Source organism: Pinus tabuliformis, chromosome 8 (assembly GCF_031772625.1).
Source record: "Pinus tabuliformis cultivar Carrire ecotype Pingquan chromosome 8, CPIR1, whole genome shotgun sequence".
In the NCBI taxonomy this organism is placed as follows: Eukaryota; Viridiplantae; Streptophyta; class Pinopsida; order Pinales; family Pinaceae; genus Pinus; species Pinus tabuliformis.
In genome coordinates, this window is record NC_142294.1 from 927,497,122 (window position 1) to 927,522,220 (window position 25,099).

A 25,099-nucleotide genomic window follows, 5' to 3' on the forward strand; every position below is an offset into this window, starting at 1 on the left:
GCAGCGAATGTGCAGAACCTTGGTTAGAAGGAATGAGAAGGTGCTCCGCACTAAGAGATTATACTTCCAATTCAAAAGCTAAAATAGCGATATTCCAACTCAGAGATAGTGCTCTGAATTGGTGGGGTAACTTAGAGCATCAACTACACCTCACTCCAGACACAATTACTTGGGAGTTATTTGAGGAGAGATTCAGGAAAAAGTACCTACAAGCATATTATGAAGAACAACAGGTAGGAGGCTTCCATGCCTTGGTACAGGGAAATCGTATGGTAGAAGAATATGAGATTAGATTAATGGAATTGGTCAAGTATGTCTCCTACATGGATACTGACTAGCGCCAAGAAGATCGTTTCATTTATGGATTGAACCCTAAGATTAGGGCAATGGTGCGGATGTGGAAACCATCCTCAGTTGCAAAAGCTGTGGAACATGCTCATTATGTTGAAGAGAACTTAGACTTAAAGGGTGGAAACAAAACCATTTTTCCACAACAACCAAGGTTTATGGGGAAGGCCCCTCATACCTTCCCCAGGGAAGGAAGTTTGAGGCCACTGCCATATGGAAACAGGGTTGTACCTAGAGCACCGACAGTGGGATTTCAATGGTTACTAGTGCAGCTTCACCCGCAACTCCAAGAACGTGTGCAAATCAAGGTTATACGTGAGGAGAAAAAAGTAGGGCAAGGGTCCCAAGGGAAGGAACTCTTTCCAAAGAACTCCACAACATTCTATGCAAATTCTACCACGCATCACTTGTTGGGGATGCAGGGGACCTCATTCCTAGCGTGACTGTCCTGAGTTACAAACTAGTAACAATCGTAGAGAAGGAAAAGAACCAATGGGGGGAGCAAGTAGCCACCATCAAATCTATGCAGTAGTTGATAACCAACAAGTTGAACACCAGTCTGTCGTGGTAGAAACCTCAGGTATGATAAACAAAGTAAAAGTTAAAATTTTGTTTGATTCAGGTGCTACAAATAGTTTCATTTCACTTGTTGCATTAGAAAAATGTGGGTTGGCAGCCTATGAGCACGATGCCTTTAAGAAAGTTGAGATGGCTTCTGGGATCAAACAAGCAGTAGGACCTAGTGTTGACCAATTTCAGGTAAACCTGGGGGTGTGTATAACTAAGTTGAAGGCATACATCACAGCATTAGGGACGTACGATGTAATTATTGGAATGGACTGGTTAGAAGCTCATTGAGCTTTGGTCGACTATTTCAAGAAGAAGGTGATTTGTTTAGATGATGAAGGTAGGTCAATTGATATTTGTGGAATCAAGAGAGGAGTTTCGCTATGATTCATATCCACGATGAAGGTAAAATGTTGTCTCCGAAAAGGTTCAAACTATATGCGGTCGAGGTTGTAAGTGACCAGAAAGGATCCTCCCTAGATCAACACTCAATTTTGTCATAATTCAAGGATGTTTTTTCTAAGGAAATGCCTAGATTACCTCTTGTAAGGGTGATTGATTTCACAATTGACCTAAAACCTGGTGTAGAACCAATATCTAAGACACCCTATAGGATGACAACTCCAGAAATTTGTGAGTTGCGGATGTAGTTAAAAGAGCTCTTAGACTTAGGATTTATCAGACCTAGTATTTCACCTTGGGATGCACCAGTGATTTTTACCAAGAAGAAGGATGGTTCCTTAAGGCTATGCATAGATTATAGGGACTTGAATAGAGCCACAATAAAGAATAGGTACCCGATACCTAGAATAGATGACCTATTTGATCAAATGAAGGGAGCAACGGTTTTCTCAAAGATCGATCTACGATTTGGATACCACCAATTGAGGATTAAGGAAGGTGACATCTCAAAAAATGCATTTCAAACTCGGTTTGGGCACTACGAGTTCGTAGTTGTTCCATTTGGTTTTACCAATGCACCAGTAGTATTCATGAGCCTCATGAATGGTGTGTTCAGGAAGTATTTGGACCAATTTGTGCAAGTCTTTCTGGATGACATTCTTGTGTATTCCAAGAATGAAAAGGAGCATGAAAAGCACCTAAGGGTTGTATTGACTTGCTTAAGGGAAAATCAATTGTATGGAAAATTGTCAAAATGTTCCTTCTTTCAGAAGAAAGTTCATTATCTTGGGCACATCATTTAAGAAGAAGGGATTTTAGTTGACCCGGAAAAGGTAAAGGTCATAATGGATTGGCCGGTACCGAAAAATGCTCATGAGGTGCGTAGTTTTATGGGGATAGCAGGGTATTATCGCAAGTTTGTGGAAGGGTTTTCGAGGATTGCAAAACCCATCACCACATTACAACGAAAGGGGGTCAGGTATGAATGGACATATGAATGTGACATTGCATTCACATAATTGAAGAGGTTACTAACTAGTGCACTGATCCTTCGAGTACCGGACATGGAAAAAGACTTCACTGTCTGCACCAATGCTTTGAAGCAAGGATTGGGAGCAGTATTGATGCAAGAAGGCGGATTAATAGCTTACACATCTAGAAAGTTGAAGAAACATGAAGAGTTGAATGCTACCCATGACCTAGAGTTAGCATCATTGATGTTAGCTTTGAAACTGTGGAGACACTACCTCGTTGGGAGAAGATTTGAGTTAAGAACATATCATCAAAGCCTGAAGCACCTCTTCACTCAAAGGGATTTGAATGCTAGACAAAGACGATGGAGCGAATTCATGAGTGAGTATGATTTTGAGATCTCATACATTAAGGGAAAGGAGAATGTGGTGGTTGATGCACTAAGCAGGAGGCCACAAACCTTCTCCCTAGTAGCCTTGAGGGTAAATTTGAGGGAACGTGTGTTGGAGAAACTCTTTGAAGATAGTTGGTATTTAGGGGTTACATTAGCACTCCAGAGTGGGAAGCAGATAGAACCAAAGTTTGAGGGATATGTCCTTGAACCAAATGGGCTATTGAGATTTCAAGGGAGAATGTACATACCTAAGGAAGGGGGTATAAGAAGGACCATCCTCGAAGAGTCACATAGAGCACTCTATTGTGCACATCCTGGAGTGAAGAAGATGTACACGGACACGAAGAAACTCTTCTTTTGGGTAGGCATGAAGCACACCATAGTCTAGTTTGTCACCAAATGTCTTGAATGTCAACGAGTGATGGCTAATCATCGCCATCCAACAAGACTCCTACAACCACATGACATACCTATGTCTAAATGGGAGGTAATTTCTATGGATTTTGTTATGGGGTTGCCACTCATGGCACAGAGGCACAATGCTATATTGGTTATAGTTGGTAAATTGACCAAAAGTTCCCATTTCATCCTAATAAGAGACACTTACAATGTTACTGATGTGGCACAAGTTTTTATAAGTGAAGTTATTTTACTACATGGGTTACCCACAAAGATCATTTCTGATAGAGACTCTCGATTTACATCTAGGTTTTGGACAAGTTTGCAGTCATCACTAGGGACTCAGTTGAACCTGAGCACTGCATATCATCCAGAAACAGATGGGAAGACTGAAAGAGTAAATTAGTTTATGGAATACATGCTTAGAATGTACGTCATGGATAATCCGACTCAGTGGGAAAGGTACTTACCATTGGTAGAGTTTTCCTATAATAACAGTTATCATAGTTTAATAGGGATAACTCCTTATCAAGCTCTATATGGAAGGCCATGTAGGACGCCATTGAGTTGGGAAAAGTTGGAGGACCGAGTAATAGTTGGGCCGGAATTAGTTCAAGAAATGGAGGAACAGGTAAGACAAATTCGAAAAAGGTTAAAGGAAGCACAAGATAGACAGAAGAGTTATGTTGATTCACATAGGATTGATTGAAGCTATGAAGTAGGGGACCAAGTTTTTATTCATATTCGGCCCAACAAAAGCACCATTCGGTTTGGGAAAGGGACGAAGTTGTCACCTCGGTTTGTAGGACCTTTTAGAATCAAGGAGAAGATTGGACCAATTGCCTATCGTCTTGTACTACCACCCCATTTGCATAAAAATCATGATGTTTTTCATGTATCTATTTTATGACATTATGTTTATGATGAATCTCACAAATTGGATTGGAGGGAATTGTAGGTCTCGGACATGGGAACCATAGTGGTCGAACCATTACGCATATTGGACCATAGGGTTTGACAACTTAGACGTCGCATGGTGGACCAGGTTAAGGTCCAGTTGGACAAGTGTAGCCCAGGATCTACTACCTAGGAGGATGCAGAGACTATACGTCGTGAATACCCTTCACTTTTTGAGCATCTGTGATGCCCATTTTGACTTAGATAACTACCTATGCTAAGGCTCTATTTTGCAGTTCCATGTTATTTATTTATGAACGCTATGTAATATTGATGCATTTAGTTGGACAGGTGAAACTACTTATATAAATCATTAGATGGATTAGGTATTGATGATGGAAATGTTTGATGTATGACCTAATGTATGACTTACTTGGTTATGATTTATCTAGTGCATGACTTATCAGAGTTATTGTTGTTTCATGTATGGCTTAAGTGGATATGATTTATCCAATGAATGACTTAGTGAAATTATGATTTATCTTATGTAAGATTTTTCCCAGTATGAACTACAAAATTGACACATGGATACTAGACTTAATAACATGATGTTTAAAGATCACTTATATATATATATTTTGTTGTTATATATATGCATGAATGAGAACTAACCTGCAAATTGGAAAGAACTATATGATAAACAAGATCTACTCTTTCATTGGGGAAGGTCGAGACATCTAAAGAGGAAAGGTATGATGTACATTGTTCTATTACATTTTGTATCCACTTGATATGCGTTCTTATGACATGGGTGAAATGTAAATGGTAGGTGACAAGACTACCTGACTAGATTATTCGATGACAAGTATCCAACCAGTGTTGTAGTGTGGTCCATATTAGGGTGTTGACCCTAGTTGTAAGGAGGGGTGGACGTATTTCCCACCGTGTAACCTCCAAACCTAGAATTATGGGAGGGAAGTGATGGACACGCTCCCCTAGACGTGTGATGAAAATTGCCAGTTTCCTGCTGGGGAAGTTAGGTTGATATAGTCGACACTTCCGCCATATTGGTTTTATCAGTGGTTAGATTGGTATAGCCGATGCCATAGTATATAGCAATAGAGGATGGATAGGGTGGGAACGGAAGTAGGTTAGGAAGGATAGGAGGATATAGATTAGTTGGAGACTCTTGATGGGAAGTGGTATCATTGCTTGACTTATTAAATTTTACTACTATAACTCTCTCTCTATTTTGTTATGCCTTATTGTCAAACTGCTTTCGAACTCCTTGTATCTTTTTCACTCTAACTTCGAGACGAAGTTTTCTGAAGGAGGGGTGTATGTAATGCCCTACTTAATCTTATCATGAAAATTTTATTAGTGTTTAAATTACCTGAAAATATTGACTTATAATTATCAAGAAATATTGGTATATACCTACATTTGTGAAACTGTAATTTTATTTACTGATATAAATTTTATTATTGTTATTATTCAATTCCCAACTTGTCTTCTCAAATTTAATTTTGGATAGGATATGTCTCCTTCCATTTATTCCAAATTAAATATCCATATCCCAATGTGTCTTCTCAAAATCTTCTTGGGAGAAGATATGGTCTTCTCCAATTAATTTCCAAATTAAATATCCATATCTTATCCCCAAAATGTCTTCTCAAATCTACTTTGGAGAAGATATGGTAAGAAAAGTCAAGGTTAATAAATGAAAGGATGAGGGGATAGTCATGAAATTAATGATAGGTGGTTGAGGTGGATGGGAGGAAGATGTATAAAAGGGTAAGGATGATGAGAGGAGAGGGGGGGATCCTTGGTCTTGGTTTTGGTTTTGGTTGTGGTTTTGGAGGATTTTGTTTTGGGAGGAATGTCGAGAAAAAGAGAAGGGAGAGAAAGAGAGTGTTTGTTTAACATGGACACACTACATCTGGTTGGACTTGGGCTCGGAGGGTTAGGGAACTTGTGGAGGTTCCCTGGGCTAGAAAATACTTCCTAGTTGGCTGGGAGGCAAATCCAATCGGGTAGTCAAGAGGAACATCCCAACAAAGTCAGGTGCTCAGGAGCATCTCAACTAAGCTATTGGAACATGTATTCCTCCACTTATTGATTTCTTACGTAAATGGTTGCAATAAATTTTTACTTATTTAAGTTGTGGTAAATAAATTTTAATGGTATATTGTTATCAAATAAATGTTTAGATATAATTAAATTATTTCCCTTCTTATTGTGTTTAAAATTAGATAATTTAGTTTTTGGTTAGAGGGCCCTAGGAGGGATCCTCACATCTTGAACATATGAATAACCTTCCTTGCATGATAAATGTAACAAATGATTTCCTTGAGAGAGGTCGCATGTGGTACTGGCATGGTAATCATCGAAAGAAGTGAAAAGGAATGCCAGTACAACAAACACATGAGACCAATCAAGATACAGTGAATGAAGAAGAGTTTGATTTGCACAATAACTCACACATTCATCAACACTCGAGAGGATTTCAAGTGTGATGAAGAACAAGATTCGTTATATAACATTCACAAGAAAAACTAGGAGCTGACTATTGTAAAATAAATCTGATAGGCATGATTGCTTTAGCCAAAGATGATTTCCGAAATGATTAACTTCATAGTTCCGTGATTCTATGAGAGATACACTTTCTAAACCTGAGTTTGATACACGATATTTGCATGAAGATGACTCAAATGAGGAAGGTTATTAAAATCTAATTAGAAATAAAATCTTGAAAGTTGGAAAGACTACATCCGAAATACCAACCATATTTCAAGAATAAATTTTCATCGAGTGAAACCATGCAAAGAGAAGGATTTCACGAGAGGAACAAAATTTGACTTAGTTTGGGGACCTTACCAAAGTTGTGAGATATTGTCATAACCATCAATGGAAGTAGAAGTGCCTCGACTCCCTGACAAATCTCAGAACTTTTAAGGATTGTAAAATCGAATTTTGAAGATTGAACTAGATCATGCATAGTGTGAGGATAGCTACTACCATTGATTTCAGTAAGACTACTATTAATTGAATGCAAACCATCGCTATCACTGATTTAATCGTATTTTACAACAATAACAAGATTAGTCAAGTTGAAATATTCTCCTGATCACAAATCCGAACATGAATGAATCAGGGAAATTTCAAGAGCAAGTTGATTTGAATAATTTTCTTCATAAATCAGAGATGATGATGGATGGGAAGAATACTCAATGAATAAAATGTTTTCATTTTCATCATGGGTAATCTCACTACCTTATATCAATTGAAAAGTTAACTCTTCAGATGGAGAACCTTAAGAACATGGAGTATCTTCATTGCAAGTTGATGCATTACAAATGAGAGAGCACAAAGGATAGTAAGATGAAGAGGAAGTTCCAATAAGAACATTTTCTTCAGCTAGATCAGATTCCAGATCTAATTCTGTCAAATAAATGTCTTCCAGAGGAAATAAAAGATTAGTTGGTGCGCTTGGGCATACATCATCCCACAATAATGGAGTCAGAATCATCAGGATGATGGTTGTCTAAGACTAGATTGATCAGACATGTCAATTCTATTCGATTCATCACCAAGATTCTTAGATTCATTATCAACCAAGAGGGAAGCAACACCATCTTCACACAGAGGATTCTAGAAAAGGGAAGAAATATCGAAATAGTTCTCACCTTCTTACTCCTCTACCTGCGAAATGTGGCTATCTTGCACCTATTCATTTCTTAAATTTGGAAGAGATTGATTGGGCAGATTAAGGGGCAAGGGGTCATGAGAAAGATATGGTAGAGGATGACAAGTATCTGAATTAGATTCAAGATTTAAATTATGAGCAGTAATATCATCTTGCAAAATGGAGAAATCAGCCTTCACCATAGGCTTCATGAACCATTCCGAGATTTCCTCCATGGGATCTAAATCATGAAAAGTGCAAGGGGAATGAGAAGATGGATTAGGAATTTGATTAGCATATTTCCCAACTTTATTATCATCACAAGGAGGCACCCTAATCGGAACTGGAAAAGGAGGAGGAAAAAAGGTGTAGTAGGTTCCTCAACTAAATTTCAAGGTATCTCATGATTTACAAGAGTTGGGGAAGTAAAAACATCAGGGGGTTCAAATTCACCGAGTAAAGAGACATAAACCAAATGCTTACACTTTTGTTTAATGAAATCCCAATTCGTGTCTTCTCCCGAAAGTTCATAACAAAGATGAAGTAATCTATCATAAAAATTCTCAATTGATTCATTAGGCTTCATCATTAGTTGATTGACTCTTTTAAGAACATCCCAGTAATTATATCTATCAAATGCTTTATGAAGCTCCTTTACAAGATGGTCAAATGAATGGATAAAAGTGACGGGTAATGTATGATACCACATCTTAACACGACCTTCAAATGTGAGGGTGAGAAATATAGCCATGACATCCTTGCATTGTATTCCATTAGAAAGAAAAAAACTGACAACTTGAAACAAATGTTCACGAAGAATTATTTCACCCTCGCCATCAAACTTAAATTGGGACATGTTATGGAAAAATCCTATAGGGATGGTGAGATTAAGCTCTTTAGAAACAAATTTTAGGATTATGATTTGGGGAAGATCCATTTTGGATAAGAGATTCAAAGAAGACTCAATGGGCACAACCTGTTATCTGGCCCTCCTTCTAGTGTGTAACAGCCCCAAAATAAATATCTAATTAACTTATTAACATTAAACTTAAATCAGAGTGGCCCTTACCTAGCCAAATAAACATGTAATTAATTAACTAAATTCAAACTATGAATAGTGCTTACCTGTGCTTACCTATGGTAGAAGTAGGCTTACCGCAACAAGGTTTTGGGGACGACTCTCCACCCAACCGTAGGCTCAATTGCGCAAAGATTTGCTACAACTGGCCACCCCCGAGCCCTCAATCAACGTACTACTGCCAGTGACTCCTAAGTCTTAGAACACCATTCTCCCAAGAGAATGAAAGATAGAATCTCGGAATGATGGAATGCAGGAATGCCTCCCATCCTCCTCACCATCTAATAAATAGAGCAAACATTGGATGGGAACCACATGCACACACTCCATGTGTCTAAATGCGACTTTGATTTTTAGCTTTCTTGTTTTATTTCTTTACTTTTCTTTTGATTTTTGGCTTTCTTGTTTTATTTTCTTCTTTTTGATAGCTTCACTGTTTTTTTTTATTGTTTTCTTTGTTTTATTTCTATTTATTCTTATTTAGAGCTTAAGTATAGTTATTACTATTTTAATTTTTATTTATTTTCTTGTATATTTTTAAATATCATTTATTATTTTTATTATTTATTATTAAGTGATTTATTATTTATATTATTATTATTTATTTTGTATTATTTATTATTTATTATTATATTATTATTTTTTTATTATTATTTATTATTTATTATTAAGGGGAGCGATATTACATAGTGCCATTTGTTGATGGGTGCTGGAAATCCATCAACCAAGGGGGTCTTCCCGATGTGAAGTCATAATTAGAACTCACATTGTTTGGAATAGGAGCCTCATCTGGAGTATCGTCCTGGTTTCCATTTATTCTTATAGATTTTCCATGGCTTTAGCTGTTAGCAAGAGAGAGAAGCGTGTATGTGCCTTTGTAAAAAGAAAATAAGTGTGTCTGGTGAATGTTCGGTTGCAAGTGTATCAAGGTTCTTCTATCGCAGAGGGAGGAAAGGTGAGCCTCTAACAGAGAGGTAATAGTACCACCCTAGTATAGGAGCACACAAGCGAAAAGAGAATCACCTAACATCAAGCATAATAGTTCACATAGATGCGACTATTGTTACAACCATTACAACACATTTTTAATAAGATAAGCGCTAAAATAACCGAAAGAGTTCAACTACTTTAGTATAGGTGAAAGAAAGGATGAATCATAAATATTCACAGAACAATATTACAAATATTCACAATCCATTCATGAAAACGCGTTGGCCATTAGGCTTCAAGTATTAAGTAAAAGTCCCAAGATACATGAATGCAACAAACATCACTAGCTCTAATAGTGGAGCATTGGAGCCACAAATTTCTCCCTAAAAGTATTGACTCTGTCTCTCTGATGCCTTAAGGGAGAAACCAAGGTGAAAAGTCATTTTCTTGTAAAATGAGGGTTTATATATTACAAGTGGAGTGATCCTTCACCTCCCTTGTGACTCTTGGACTACCCTCATGATTTTTTGACTTATCTATTACCTTTTGACTTCCTAGATGACTTTTCACATTACTTCAATGACTCTTGGACTTCAAATTTACATTATATTTTTTCATTACATAATTTACATATCCACAAAATGATATGGTAGACGATGACTCATGACACATGACATGACACTGATGACATGGCAGTGCCAAGCCACTCTTTGCTGGTAGTTTCTTTATGTCTTCTTAACGGATAGAACATGGCCTTTTCTTTCTCCTCCTCATGACTTAAAGATAAGGAGTCTTCAATGTGGTCTTGATCTTCTGTCTTTTGTTGTAATCCTTTGTTCCTTTGTCTTCTCACCCGATGATCATCCAATTTATTTATCTCCACAAGTGTCTCTTAACACGGTCTACTTCTCCATCTCCTTCATCATCATCCTACCATAGCATGAAAGAATACCTTCGACTGCAATCCACTCATGACAAGATGGCATCAGTCCGATAAAACCCTAATCTAAGATGTTGCATGATGATTTACTGACCAAGCTAGAACTGGGTGGAGGGCTAAGGGATAGGCTTAATGACTGTGCAATTGTGCAACTCAGGAAGTCAAGGGTCGTGTATAAGCCTTGAGACTGCACAATGCACAATTTAGGCTAGATTGGGCTTGAAGATTGCATAGTTGGGGAGCTCAACGAGCCAGACTAAGGGCTTGATGATTGAAGTTTCCCACTGCGCAATGTTGGAAGGATAGAGAGACAAAGTGATTGCACAATCGCGCAGTTTAGGAGTGTGAGGGCTCGAATTGAGGACAAACACTGCACAACGCGCAATTCAGGTCTAGCTAGAGAGAAATATTGCATAGTTCAGGAGCTTAGGGGCTAGGATTCAACACTAAGATTATCTTATCCATGGCCATTGCCTTATCTTTTTTTAATAGTAGGATCATATTTCTGCTTCATATTATTTTTACAAGGTAAACATAATAATATATAAATATAAAAGTGATATGCAAATAGGGAAGAAACAAAAAAAAACTTAATGAAACATATTAATTAACATAATATTATGAAAATATAAAAGTAATATCCATATATGAAAGAAAAAAAAAGAAAAAAATTAATGAAACATATTTATTTGGTTCTTTAATTAAATTAAAGACTAGAACCTTGGAACGTAGTCATCAAATTATAGTCGTATCAGCAATTTCAGAACATTCCCATTAGTTTATCTTCTTATAATTGAATTTATTATTTACAAATATTTTGAAATGTAGATATTATTGGAAGTAATGCTTCCATGACTTCCAAGTTGTCCTAAGTTGTCATTTTGAGTCTTTAGGTGTGATTCTAGAAACAATTATTTCACTATGTGTGTGAGTTGTATATGAGTCATAGATCCACCTTCTTTGGATCTTGTCATCTAAAAGTAGGTGCTCTAATTCTTATATATGTCACTACTTTGTATGATCAATAAATACAATGTGATTTGTGTTGTGTGAATAACCTTTGTGCTCTCTCAAATTTCTATCATAGTATCAGAGCCCGTTCTGGCTTGACTCCCTCAAAGGAGAGCCATGAAAATGTGAGAAGCCTTGAATTTTATTCATATAAATAAATGGGGTAGGAGATTGTGTTGTGTGAGTAAATTACATTATTTTTTGTTTGTAGATATGTTCACCGTATGTTTGAGAGAGATTGGATGTGCTGGGTTTTATAGATATTTATGTTGAATTAAAATACTATTCCAAAAATTTAAGTGCCATGAATGCCGAGGAGTTGTGGGTGCAATCACTATGAAGCTACATATAACTGTGTGGAGATCGCAATTTTCCTATCCAAGTGCAGATCGAAACCATTTATCCTGAAACAGGTCAAGGTTTTGAGGATGTTGTTCAAATTCTATGGTTTCTGTGGTTCATCCTGGTGCATCAGCAACAAATATGATATTTGTTTTATGTACTTGGCGTAAAACTACTGGATAGTTTTGTGTCTGTTTGTGTAAATTTGACTGCAGAATTATGGAGTGTTTTTTGGCATCCAGTAATTTTTTCCGTAGCCCGAACCTCATTGGATGATCCTGTTGGTCAAGCATCAATTTCAATTTGTGTTATAGATCGCAGCTCACGGTGGAAGCCTGTGCTAATTCAACCTTGTCCATTAGATCTGCAACTCTTCATAAATTGCATAGAGTCAATCAGCTGTGATTATAAGGAGATTCGTTGTTGCCAAAAATTTTGCAGGTTCATTAGTACTGTACCGTGCTTGCAAAGTGGTGGCGGCCATGGTGGTATTGTAGGACCGGAATGGACTCGCTGACCCAAGTACTGTCATGATCTCATGTGTTTCTCAGATCTAGGCACATACACGTCTACGTGACACCTCATAACAACATATCTGACTCCTTGTTCACACAGTCACCATGAGATGGCATTATGGTCCTGTGTACACAGTCACTTCAAATACATGGATCAACTTGCACTCACCCACGAAATGGGAAATAGTTCTTCTAGTATTAGTGCGACATGAAAAACAAGGGTATTCCTTCTTACAACTCATACGACCTCCTCAAGACTCCAAAGGCCCCTCAAATTACCTAAGTTGTCTCCACGATTTCATGCGAATGTTTCTCAGTTTGAGTTAACTGGTTTAGGCATGCGATATTCAGAATGGATGAGATGGAGTAATAGAACTAATGATGGTAGGATAGTAAATCTTAAATCCAGGACCTGCAGTGAATTTGTCTATTGATGGAGGCTAGCGTAGATCTGTTGTTTTTCTGGTTTGCATAAGAGCTCTAGAGCGGTGGCAATGAAATTGGATCTCGAGTTTGGCAAATAATAGATATTTTGTTTCAAAATCCTCAAACTTTGGGCCAGTTTTTATCCCAGATCTATTTTGAAGATGTTGTGTATAGTTATATTATTAAAATTAAAAACAATATATATTTGTATCTGTAAAAATCAAATGATGCAGAATCACACAAAATAAGCCAATTATTCAACAAACTAAGTTGACCCATTTTGCTCTCAGAGAATTAGTCACAGGTAATTTTTAATAAGGTCAAGCTGGTGTGACCCATGGTGCTCCAAGAGCATCAATACATGTTATTTATAAAAGGCCAAGTTGTAGAATTATCTGTTGAAGACATTCAGAATGTTATCCTAGATCACTGGTGAATATTGTGGAAGGCCATATATTCAACAAATGGTGGCAGTTCCAAAGGATGGTTCAATATCGAGTCTAACCCATTAACGTTGAGAAGCATCGATTCTGCTAAGCACGTCAACAATGGTTTGAAGCGATTATGTATCAAATGGATCAAGTGGGAAGCTCGAAAGTGTGGTGAGGAAGTGGATATGAGTGCTAGTGATGACCATATCAGACAAATATGACAAAGATTCATTCATTGTTGTAATGTCTACTTTCTAGTTTTGTAGTGTAAGCATTAAGGGAGGGTATTGGAAGTAATGCTTCCATGACCTCCAAGTTGTCGTGAGTTATCATTGTGTGTCTCTAGATGTGATTCTAAAAATAGTTATTTCCCTATGTGTGTGAGTTATCTATGAGTCATAGATCCACTTTCTTTAGATCTTATCATTTAGAAGTCGGTGATCTAATTCTTATATGTAACTACTTTATGTGATCAATAAACATAGTGTGATTTGTGTTGTGTGAACAATCTTTGTCCTCACCTCAAATTTTCTATCATATATTTTGAGGTATTGAATTCTCCAAGAAGAGTGGGCTTGGATTTTATTTGGTAAAAAAAGTTAATCATTTTATTTTAATGTAAATTAAAATAATTTTATATTTTATTAATTTTATTTAAAAACTTATAATTGTGTTTGAGAAGTATATTTTACAATTTAGTGCTATGTAGATATATAATTTTTCTGTGTTTAATTCGAAGTTGATAAGATTTGTTTTTCAAACAAAAATAAATTATTCTCTAAATTTGAAAACAATGTTAACTACACATTATTGATGTTTATTCTAGAATTAATGTGTAGAGTACATGTTTTTTTTGTAAGCTTGACAGGACTACATTTTCATCATGTTGAATATATCACCCCGCGCAGGGAATTGAACCAGTGACTTCACATCAAGGAGTTGCTTAATAGAACACCTGATCACTATCTATCCAATACCCCGTGGACGTGTAGAGTACATGTTTGATATGAAGGAAATGTGATAAAAATATATCACTTTCAATCTCAACTATAAATAAAGCTTTTAGATGCTCATATAAAATAACATAATTTTATATTAATTTTAAAAAGAGATAAAGTAACCAAAAATGAAAAAAACCTTATATCTTCACATTTGATTATGAGGAAAATGTATAATTATTATACCTTTAAAAGAATTATATACAAAACTTATATAAACTCTTTGAATAACCATGCTAATACACAGACACACATATATACCCCAGAAAAATAAGTAATTAGCAATTAAAAGATATAGTTAATTCCTAATAAGGATAATAAAAAGGAGATGTGTAATTCATTCAATTCTTAATATAAAATTAATATGTGACATTAAAAAAATATTATTATTGATAAAAAAATCAATGTAGATAATAAATAAAACATTTCAATGTATATGTTAAATACCATATTTCAATGTAAACTATGTATTTATTATAAATGGTTAAACAAGCAACTATGTATTATTATATAAAGCAATTAAAACATTTCAAGTAGTCTTAATATTCTACATTTTGACTCCCTTTCACGTATATTTTTCTCTAAATAACGATGGGGATTTTCAAAATATTGAAGCATCTATCAAGGGGTTTGTATGAAATTTAACAAATTTGTTGGAATTCTGAGTTTTAGCTATGTACTTTACACAATCTAAATAACGATGGGGATTTTCAAGATATTGAAGCATCTATCAAGGGGACCAAATCTCCAGATGGTCAAACATTTTTTCAAATTTTACACTTTAAAAAAAATTTACACCAAAAAAATTTAATCCCTCCTTGCATATATCTATATATCTATATATAACCAAATTTTCTAGCAACCTTTTTTTTCAAATTCTATACTTTAATATTAATCAATAATATTACTAAAATATAAAAAACTTTATAAAATTATTAAAATAATATAAACCCAATACTCCCTTAATAACTTAACAATTTTTAAAACAAACAAACCAACAAAATAAAAAATAAAACCTAATTTACATTTTAATAAATAAACCATTTGTATTCTTATTTCTTGTCATAAAACCTAATTTACATTTTAATAAATAAACCATTTGTATTCTTATTTCTTGTCATGATTAATATTTCTGCTTCATGTTAATTTAAATATAAAACTAACATCCAATATGAAAGTAACAAAGAAAATTTAATGAACCTTTGTTATGTGGTTCTTTGGTTAAATTAAACATAGGAATCTTGGAAAATAATCATCAGCTTATAGGTCACATTTGCAATTTATGGCCATTGGCTTATCTTTCTTACAATATGATCATATTTGTGTTTCATATTAATTTTAAAAGGTAAACCTAATAATATCTATATATATAAATATAAAAGTAATATTCAGATATGGAAGAAACAAAGAAAAAACTTAATAAAACATACTTATCCGGTTCTTTAATTGGATTAAAGATAGAATCGTGGAGCATAGTCATAACTTACAGGTGGGATCTGCAATTTTAGATCATGGCCATTAGTTTATCTTTTACCATTGAATTGATCACTTACAATTATTTTGAAAATATAGATATTTTGAGGGGAGTAGTCTAACAAGGCGGCCGGAGGAAGTGCCTGGTTTCCATCAACGCCCGGAAAAACGTCTGGCTTTCGGCCACCGGCAATTCCTCCGCCTCCGCCACCTTTCGCGAGCTTCGCTACCGTTTCACCCGCCACCGTTCCACATTAAATCGTCTGACAGAGTTAATGCTCATTTCAATTCAAATTTTCATCTGATAGAGTTAATGCTCATTTCATTTCAATTCAAATTTTCCCAAACATGATCGATGGATCCCTCAATTCCTTCTTGTTCCACAGAACCCAGAGTGATGAACAGCAGCTCAAGGTGCTGGACTGGAAAACACGATTCGGCGTCGCGGCAAGGACTGCCCAGGGAATCACTTATCTCCACGAGAAGTGCCGAAACTGCATCATCGACTGCGACATCAAGCCGGAGAACATCCTCCTGGATTCCAATTTTTGCCCCAAGTTGGCCGATTTCGGTCTGGCAAAACCCCTGGGCAAAGAGTATAGTCATGTTTTGACGACCATGAGAGGAACCAGAGGGTACTTGGCTCCCGAGTGGCTATCAGGGCTTCCCATCACTGCCAAGGCCGACGTCTACAGCTTCGGTATGACATTGCTGGAAATAATTGCCGGGCGGAGAAACATGGACTGGGACTCCGAATCCAGCGAGCTCTTCTTTCCCACCTGGGCTGCAACGCAAATCAACAACGGAAACGCCATGGATCTGCTTGACAAGAAATTGTTGAACAATGCAGACGCTGAACAGGTGAAAAGGGCTGCCATCGTGGCAGGATGGTGTATTTAGGACTTCATACAGTTGTTGCGCGGGAGGCGCAGCTATTTAAGCGGTTAGGGCTACGAATGTTCAAGAGTGGCTGAATTGGGTGTGCGACTTAGGTATTGGTGGTAAGGTATTTGCATGAACAATGATGAGAAACTTTATTTTTTTTAGCATGGGTTTGCAGGCTTAGTCTCCTTAAATTGATACAGGTCTTTGTTTTGCAGGTCTTCAAGAAGCAAAGAGTGAAACAGTGTTGCTTACAACCTCTCACAATCATGCCTGGCTGTCCGATATTTACTTCATCCCAGTCATGGATTGTTGCTCCATGTAAGGCTCTTTTCGGTGGTGGCTTTCATGACTGTATTCGTACTTATATTTTACTTCTCTAACTTTCTTATTGTCACTATACAGATTTAGGTGGTTACAACCCAATTCGATTTTCCAGCATGACTGACATCAGATTTTACAACTTTGGTAAGTCGTCTACAGAGACGTGGGACGTTGTCTATCATGGGATCACCTTCTCACGTGGGACGTTGTCTATCATGGGATCACCTTCTCTGGCATATGTGGTACACGCACCTGCATCCAATACAAGAAGAATGTCAGTTGCAGGCTTGCCAAAGGAGGTTATGGAAAGTTTGACTTAGCAAATGACAGTTGTGATTGTGTGTGCCCCTGTTGTGAAAAGCCTTTCAAAATATTGAAAATGTGTAGATTTAATGGATGTAAATGTGAGTACACGGTTATGGTCCAATATCCAAATGAAAGTAACTCTAAACCTCTGAAAAAATATATTAAGAGAAATGGCAATGGCGTGGCAAATACTAAAATTGGGTATTTTGAATACACTGGAGACTTGACAAATGGGAGGTTCCTGGAATTCACTGTGGAGAAAATTCTAGAGAACGAGCTCACTGTTCTCTAAAGTTTGCGTTGATTTCTTCGCGCCAACTCAATGCAAATTTTGATTATCGCTCTTCTGCATTTGGCGGTCATGCATAAGAAAATGATTCTCTCGGTGTATGAGATGTGTCTGAATTTTGGAGGAATGTGAAATAAATGTTCCCTGTTTTTGGTTAGTCCTAGTAGCTAAAGCTTTATATCTAGTCGGATATCTTCTGTAAATCAAGTCTCGGATTTTGGAATGGTCTGTGATGTCTTCAGATTAACGAAACTCTACTGAAATGTGCCCCTTTTTCTTTGGCAGATAGTACTTCCCAGAGATTTTGTAAGGTTCAGAAGGGCTTTGGGACACCGGATTATTAATATAATCTCTATATTCTACCATATTTTGAACATTGATACCGTGAGATTGTTTTATGTGTCAGATTTTTCCGTCCACGGGCTTCCAATGATCTGTATCCTTACATTGCGGCAGTGTTTAAAAAATTCATTTAATTTTTTAAATGAATTTTTACCATTTTTTCTCTAGCAGTTTCCTACATATTTTTGAGTTTAATATCTGTGCCAAAAGATTTTGGTTAATATTTGAGAAATATGTTATGGATTATTGGGATAATATAGTGAAGGTTAACATCAATTTTCAATGAGTCATATTTTTTAATGGGAGTTCTATAAATATAATTGTTGAAATGTGTCAATAAAATACTTTTTTATACATTATAACATAATATATTTATAGCTTGTTTCATAAGAATGGTAATCAGATTGTATTTTTCTTATTCAATTATTTCTAAACAATATTTTTCATATAAATACAAAGGACATTTATATCTGTTGTGTTGTTAACTGGTTATATTTTTTTCCAATGATTATAATAAAAATTACATTTATAAAATAGATAAATAAAAAATTTATACAAAGGTTTTAAGTGTGATTAAAAATCTACAAGATGACCTTGTGAGACATCCAAATATTGTAAGTTTTTAAAATAAGAATCATGAAAGGCAAGGTATCCAATGCTAAGGCATGCCAAAGCACAAATGGTAATTTCTAAATTGCATCATCATCAACACCAATGGAGGGAGACTATATATGAGCTTTTTTCTTTGCATTTTCCTTCCTCTTTATTTCATCATCTATCTTTTCTTCCAAAGATGAGTATATTGCATGTATAATTTATGTATTCCATCATCAATGCAGGTATAATTTATGTAATCCATCTCAAAGAAATAAATAGTACAATTTCACTAAAGTTTGGCCTTTTCTTATTTGTTGCAATTAAGCTTACAATTTTAGTTGAGATTGTATTTTTATTATTATTTAAAATATGTATTGAATGCATAAATAAATTCAGCAGTATGAAAAACATCTAAACATTAAAATTCTACATATTATATAACTAAAACTGATGACTTTGAAATATCTATACCAGATTTCTAGCAAAATTGAATCCAAAAAGAAAAGAAAAAATACCAAAACATCTATCAATTATAATATACTGAAATTAATTGCAGAATATACATAAATATATTCCATTACATCACATTAGAGAATTTTGATTACACTTCACAAAAATTTCAAAATAAACATTTTGACCTATTCCATTTGTTATGATCTGTCTTTTTGATCCATTAAGTGTATCCTAGGTGGTTGGGGTTTTGATGATAACCTCCTATCCAGATTCAAGTCTCATTGTGATATGATGCTCCATTGGGAGCACCTTTACATTGGTTATTTTGACTATGTTGACTATGTAATTCTTCCTTGATTCTTGAATATCAGAAAAGATGGGGAGATGACATTAAAACAGAAATGATAGCTTTATAGGGTGCTTTGCAATGTTCTTTATGGCTGGGCATGAGGTAGATTTCTATCTTTGGGGATTCTCTTACACTGATCCAATGGATTCTCGGGAAGCACAATCTAAGGGTTCTCTCTCTTTGCAACTAGATGTATCCAATCAGGGATTTGACATCTCCTTCCAGAATGTATTTCAAGAACAAATTCTTAACCAGAATCCCTCCCAAATAGGAACTATCTCTTCCCGTAAGTTTATGTCTTTTGAATACATTGCTGATGGTTTGATCTGTGGATAGGGCTATTTTGAGATTTCTTAGTGGTTAATATTGTAATTTTTTGCCTTCGGAGTTCCCTCCTTTGTTTGTTTAGTTTATTTTTAGTTGTGCTCTGGTGTCTAATTTTGTTTGTTTTTTCTATGCTGATGTTCTATTCAACTGGCCACTGCTCTGCTCCCTTCTCTTGCAGGGTTCTCTGTTTTGATTTTTTTTCACCCAAAAATCTGATTATATAGAAAATTAAAATATATCCACATTTTACAAAAAAAACTTAAAAAAATAAAATTAAACATATATTAATTATACTATAACCACATTTCTGGACCAATCAAAGACATATTTGTTTGTTTTATAAATGCAATTTTTTTTATATAAATTTAGAGTTGTTTTTAGTGGGATTTCTTGGAGTTCCCAGTGCCTGAATTTCGCTGAAATATTTGAGGTTAAATCTTGATTTGTGTTGTTTAAACTAGTGCTTTGACTGTGTATATGGATTCATCGCCCTAAAAAACCCCTAAAACCTCAAAGCATTTCTATTGTGTAGGAGTTAGCCATCAAGCTTATGATTTCAATGAATTTCGACCAGATTTTAAAGAAATTAGACCAGAAAATTTCACCAATTTTTTTTTTCAAAAAATCACACTTAAAACCTTTGTATAAACTTTTTATTTATTTATTTTATAAATGTAATGTTTATTATAATCCATTGGAAAAAAATATAACCAGTTAACAACACAATAGATATAAATGTCCTTTGTATTTATATGAAAAGTATTTCTCAGAAATAACTGAATAAGAAAAATACAATCTGATTACCATTCTTATGAAACAAGCTATAAATATATTATGTTATAATGTATAAAAAATTATTTTATTGACACATTTCAACAATTCTACTTCTAGAACTCCCATTAAAAAATATGATTCACTTGAAAATTGATGTTAACGTTCACTATATGATCCCAATAATCCATAACATATTTCTCAAATATTAACCAAAATCTTTTGGCACATATATTAAACTCAAAAATATGTAGGAAACTGCTAGAGAAAAAATAGTAAAAAATCATTTAAAAAATCAAATGAATTTTTTAAACACTGCCGCAATGTAAAGATACAGATCATTGGAAGCCCGTTGACGGAAAAATTTGACACATAAAACAATCTCACAAGATCAATGTTCAAAATATGGTAGAATATAGAGATTATATTAATAATCCGGTGTCCCAAAGTACTTCTGAACCTTACAAAATCTCTGGGAAGTATTATCTGCCAAAGAAAAAGGGGCACATTTGTTGGGAATTTCTGATAATTCTAGAACAAAAACGAACAGAGAATAATGCTTTGTTTTTTAACATAGGAAAACCCAAAAAAATGTTTTTGGGATGACAGAGTTTCACACACAAAAAAAACTTGTATTCATTAACAAAACTAGACATACCTAGACATTTCCTCAAAAACTCAAAAAATTTCTGCCCCAATGGTTTGGTCAGAATATTTGCAACCTGTTCCTAAGTTCTGCAGTGTTCTAAAACAATTTCTCCATTGTTTACCAATTCCTTGATGTAATGAAACTTTGTGTCAATGTGTTTCATTCTCTTATGAAACACAAAGTTCTTGGATAATGCAATAGCTGAGCTATTGTCACAAAAAATCACAGTTCCTTTTGCTTGCTCTTGGCATAAACTCCTTAACACCCTTCTCATCCAAATTGCTTGACAAATTGCTGCTGTAGCTGTCACATATTCTGCCTCTGTTGTAGACAATGCTACAATAGGTTGGTTTTTAGAAGCCCATGAAATGGCTCCTGAACCCATGTGAAAAATATAACCGGATGTGTTTTTCCGATCATCTACACTTCCAGCCCAATCATTATCAGTGTATCCAATTAAATCTGAACATTTTGAAGCACTATATAAAATGCCAAACCTTTTAGTACCTTTAACATACCTCAGAATCCTTTTTGCTGCCTGCCAATGTGCTTCTTTTGGCCTCTCCATGAATCTGGAAATCAAACTAACAGCATGCATTATATCCAACCTAGTTGCAGTCAAATACATGAGGCTGCCAACTATGCTCTTGTACAAACTAGGATCAAAATCCTTGTTGTTGTCCTCTTTGCTGAGTTTTAATCCCATCACTGTGGGAGTGATTGTTGCTTTGCTCTCCTGCATATTAAATCTTTCCAACACTTCATTAACATATTTCTCTTGTGAGATAAAAATCCCATTTCCATTTTGTTCTACTTCTATTCCTAAGAAGTATCTCAGCAAACCCATGTTAGTCATTTCAAATTCTTCTTTCATGACTGTTTTGAAATTTTCAATAAGGTAATCATCATTACCTGTGAAAATAACATCATCAACATATAACACAACAATTAGTATTTTACCATCATTTTCTTTGATGTAGAGGGTGGGTTCTCCCTCACACTTTTCAAATCCATTTTCCAGTAGATAGGAATCTATTCTACTGTACCATGCTCTTGTTGCTTGCTTCATCCCATAAAGAGCTTTCTTCAATCTGCACACTTTGTGCTCTTGGCCTTTCTTTTCATAGCCTAGAGGTTGCTCAATGTAAACCTCTTCCATTAACACTCCATTTAGGAATGCTGACTTCACGTCCATTTGGTAAAAATTCCACTTGTTTTGTGCTGCTATGGACAACACTGCTCTCACGGTTTCCATTATAGCAACTGGTGCGAAAGTTTCCTCATAGTCTCTCCCATCCTGCTGCTTATATCCTTTGACAACAAGTCTTGCCTTGTATCTTTCCTATTTTGCTTTCAGCATTACTCTTGGTCTTGTAGAGCCATTTAACTCCAATGACTTCTTTTCCTTTTGGTAGTTCAACTAAATCCTATGTCTTATTTATTTCTATGGCATTGATCTCCTCATCCATAGCTTCTATCCATTTCCTATCCTTAATTGCTTCTTCAAAATGAACAGGGTCATCAACATGACAATATAAAGCAAACAAGGAGTTCATACCTTCATTTGTTGCCTCTTGTTCATAAATGTCACTTAAATTTCTGAACTTCTTACCTCTTTCATTTGGTGTACAGGTGCTTGAAGAAGCACTTGAATTTCCTCCTTGTGGTGTGCTTGTAGAAGCACTTTCATTTCTCCTCAAGGGTGTCTCTTGCTGCCCTTGTATTGGTGCTGCTGTTTGGGGATGTATTTCAGCCATCTCCTCATCATCTTCATCATGAGACAAATAATTTTTAACATTCACTTTTTTCTCTATGCTTCCATCCCAAGCTTCCTCCTCAATGAACTGAACATCTCTACTCATAATAAGCTTCTTGGTGGATGGGTTATACAACCTATAAGCTTTGGATTCCTCACTGTATCCAATGAAAATACATTTCTCCCCTTTGTTGTCCAACTTCTTCCTTAGTTGATCTGGAATGTGTGCATAAGCCACACATCCAAAAACTTTCATGTAGGTGACTCCTTGCTTTGTCCCACTCCATGCTTCTTCCGGCACTCTGTTCATGACTGCTTTTGTAGGGCATCTATTCAAAATGTACGCTGCACAGTGTACAACTTCAGCCCAATAATCATTTGGCAAATGCTTTGCCTTTAACATACTCCTCGCCATATCCATGATTGTTCTATTCTTCCTTTCGGCAACTCCATTTTGCTGCGGAGTGTATCTAGTGGTAAACTTCTTATGAATTCCATTTTCTCTACAAAAATGTAGAAATCCTTTGGAGATATACTCACCTCCTCTGTCAGTTCTTAGAAATTTGATATGCAACCCACTTTGGTTTTCTACAAGAGCTTTGAAATTGCAAAATTTTTCAAACACTTCACTTTTGTTCTTCAGGAAATAAACCCAAGTTTTTCTAGTAAAATCATCAATAAATGTTAGCATATAGTGGCTACTTGCAAGTGATGGAGTTTGCATCGGTCCACATAAATCTGAGTGGACAATATCTAAGGGTGCTTTTGCCCTTATGCTTTTCCCAGATGGAAAACTTTCTCTGTGTTGTTTCCCAAGATATAACCTTCACAAAGGCTGTCTGGTTTCTCTATCAATGGTAAACCTCTTACCATTCCTTTTCTATTCAACAATTTAAGACCTCCAAAGTTGAGATGTCCAAATCTTAAGTGCCACAACAAATTTTCATCTTTTGGTTCGCTTTGGAAAGCCTCTTGTGTCACTGCTGCTATTTCTTCTCCATTTTTTAAATCTGCTTTCATTCTAAGAGGGAACATCATGTTCCTTTTCATCTTCACTTCAACAATACATTGTTTGCTGGGTGTTTTATCCATGATGGTGCATACATCATCCACAAAGAAAACATTGTACCCCTTTTGAATAAGCTGTCCAATACTTATGAGATTACATTTCATTCCAAGAACATAATAAACATCTACTATGGTTTTCTTTTCACCTTTCCTGGTTAAGACATTTACTTCTCCTTTTCCCATAACAGAAACTTTACTATCAGTCCCTAGTATGAATTGTGACTTCACACTCTGATCTAACATAGAAAACAGGGCTATGTTTCCTGTCATATGGTTATTGCAACCGGAGTCTAGAAACCATACATCTTCACTCTTTTCTTCAGCCATATTATAGGCTAAAAACAAATTATCTTGGCTGATATTTTCTCTAGTGAAATTTGCACTAGTTCTATTACTCATATCATGCTGCTTCTTCCTACATTCATTTGCAAATGCCCATATTTTTTACAATAGTGACATTGGACATTAGATTTATCATACCTTTGTCCTTGAGCATTATGTTGTCCACTTCGTTGGTTGCTGCCTTGGCCTTGGTTCTGATTTGGATTGCTGCCTCTTCCTTGAGCATTTGCTAGACTGTTTCTTCCACCTCTGTTTTGGCTTCGGCCTCTTCCTCTCTTGTTTCCTTTACCTTGACCTCTTCCTCTTCCAAAGCACATCTGGGTCTTAAAGGCATGCTATAGAGATGAGCTTTCATTTCTACTCAATCTCTGCTCATGTGTCATCAGTGAAGCATGTAGTTCATCAACTCAGAAGTTTGTGAGATCCTTTGTCTCTTCTATGGTGGTGACAATCACATCGAATCTTGAGGGTAGGATTATCAATAGTTTCTCCACAATCCTCTCTTCAAGAATCTCTCCATGAGACCTTATCTGTGTGACCAGACCAATCACATGTGTGAAGAATGAGTCAATATTATCTGACTCCTTCATGCAGAGAGTCTCAAAGTCTCTCTTCAGCAACTGTAGTTTTGCTATCTTCACTTTCTCCGTGCCTTAATAGGATATCTTTAGAGTTTTCCATGCTTATTTGGATCTCTTGGCTGCTACTATCCTTGGAAACACACTCTCATGCACTACTTGCTACAAAAAGTAGAGGGCTTTAGAATCTTTCTTCTTATTGCTCTTCAACAGATCTTTCTCTGCCTGAGTTAAATTATTAAACTCATTTTCATCTGC

At 35.6% G+C, this 25,099-nt stretch overlaps 1 pseudogene across 1 annotated transcript; it reads left to right on the forward strand.

Moving 5' to 3' along the window:
- Nucleotides 1-16,156: 16,156 nt before the first annotated feature.
- LOC149238556 (G-type lectin S-receptor-like serine/threonine-protein kinase At5g24080 pseudogene) lies at nucleotides 16,157-17,204 on the forward strand (annotated as a pseudogene). The gene is made up of 2 exons (XR_016245943.1): nucleotides 16,157-16,809; nucleotides 16,909-17,204. The product of XR_016245943.1 is annotated as a G-type lectin S-receptor-like serine/threonine-protein kinase At5g24080 pseudogene (transcript).
- The last annotated feature ends 7,895 nt before the right edge of the window (nucleotides 17,205-25,099 follow it).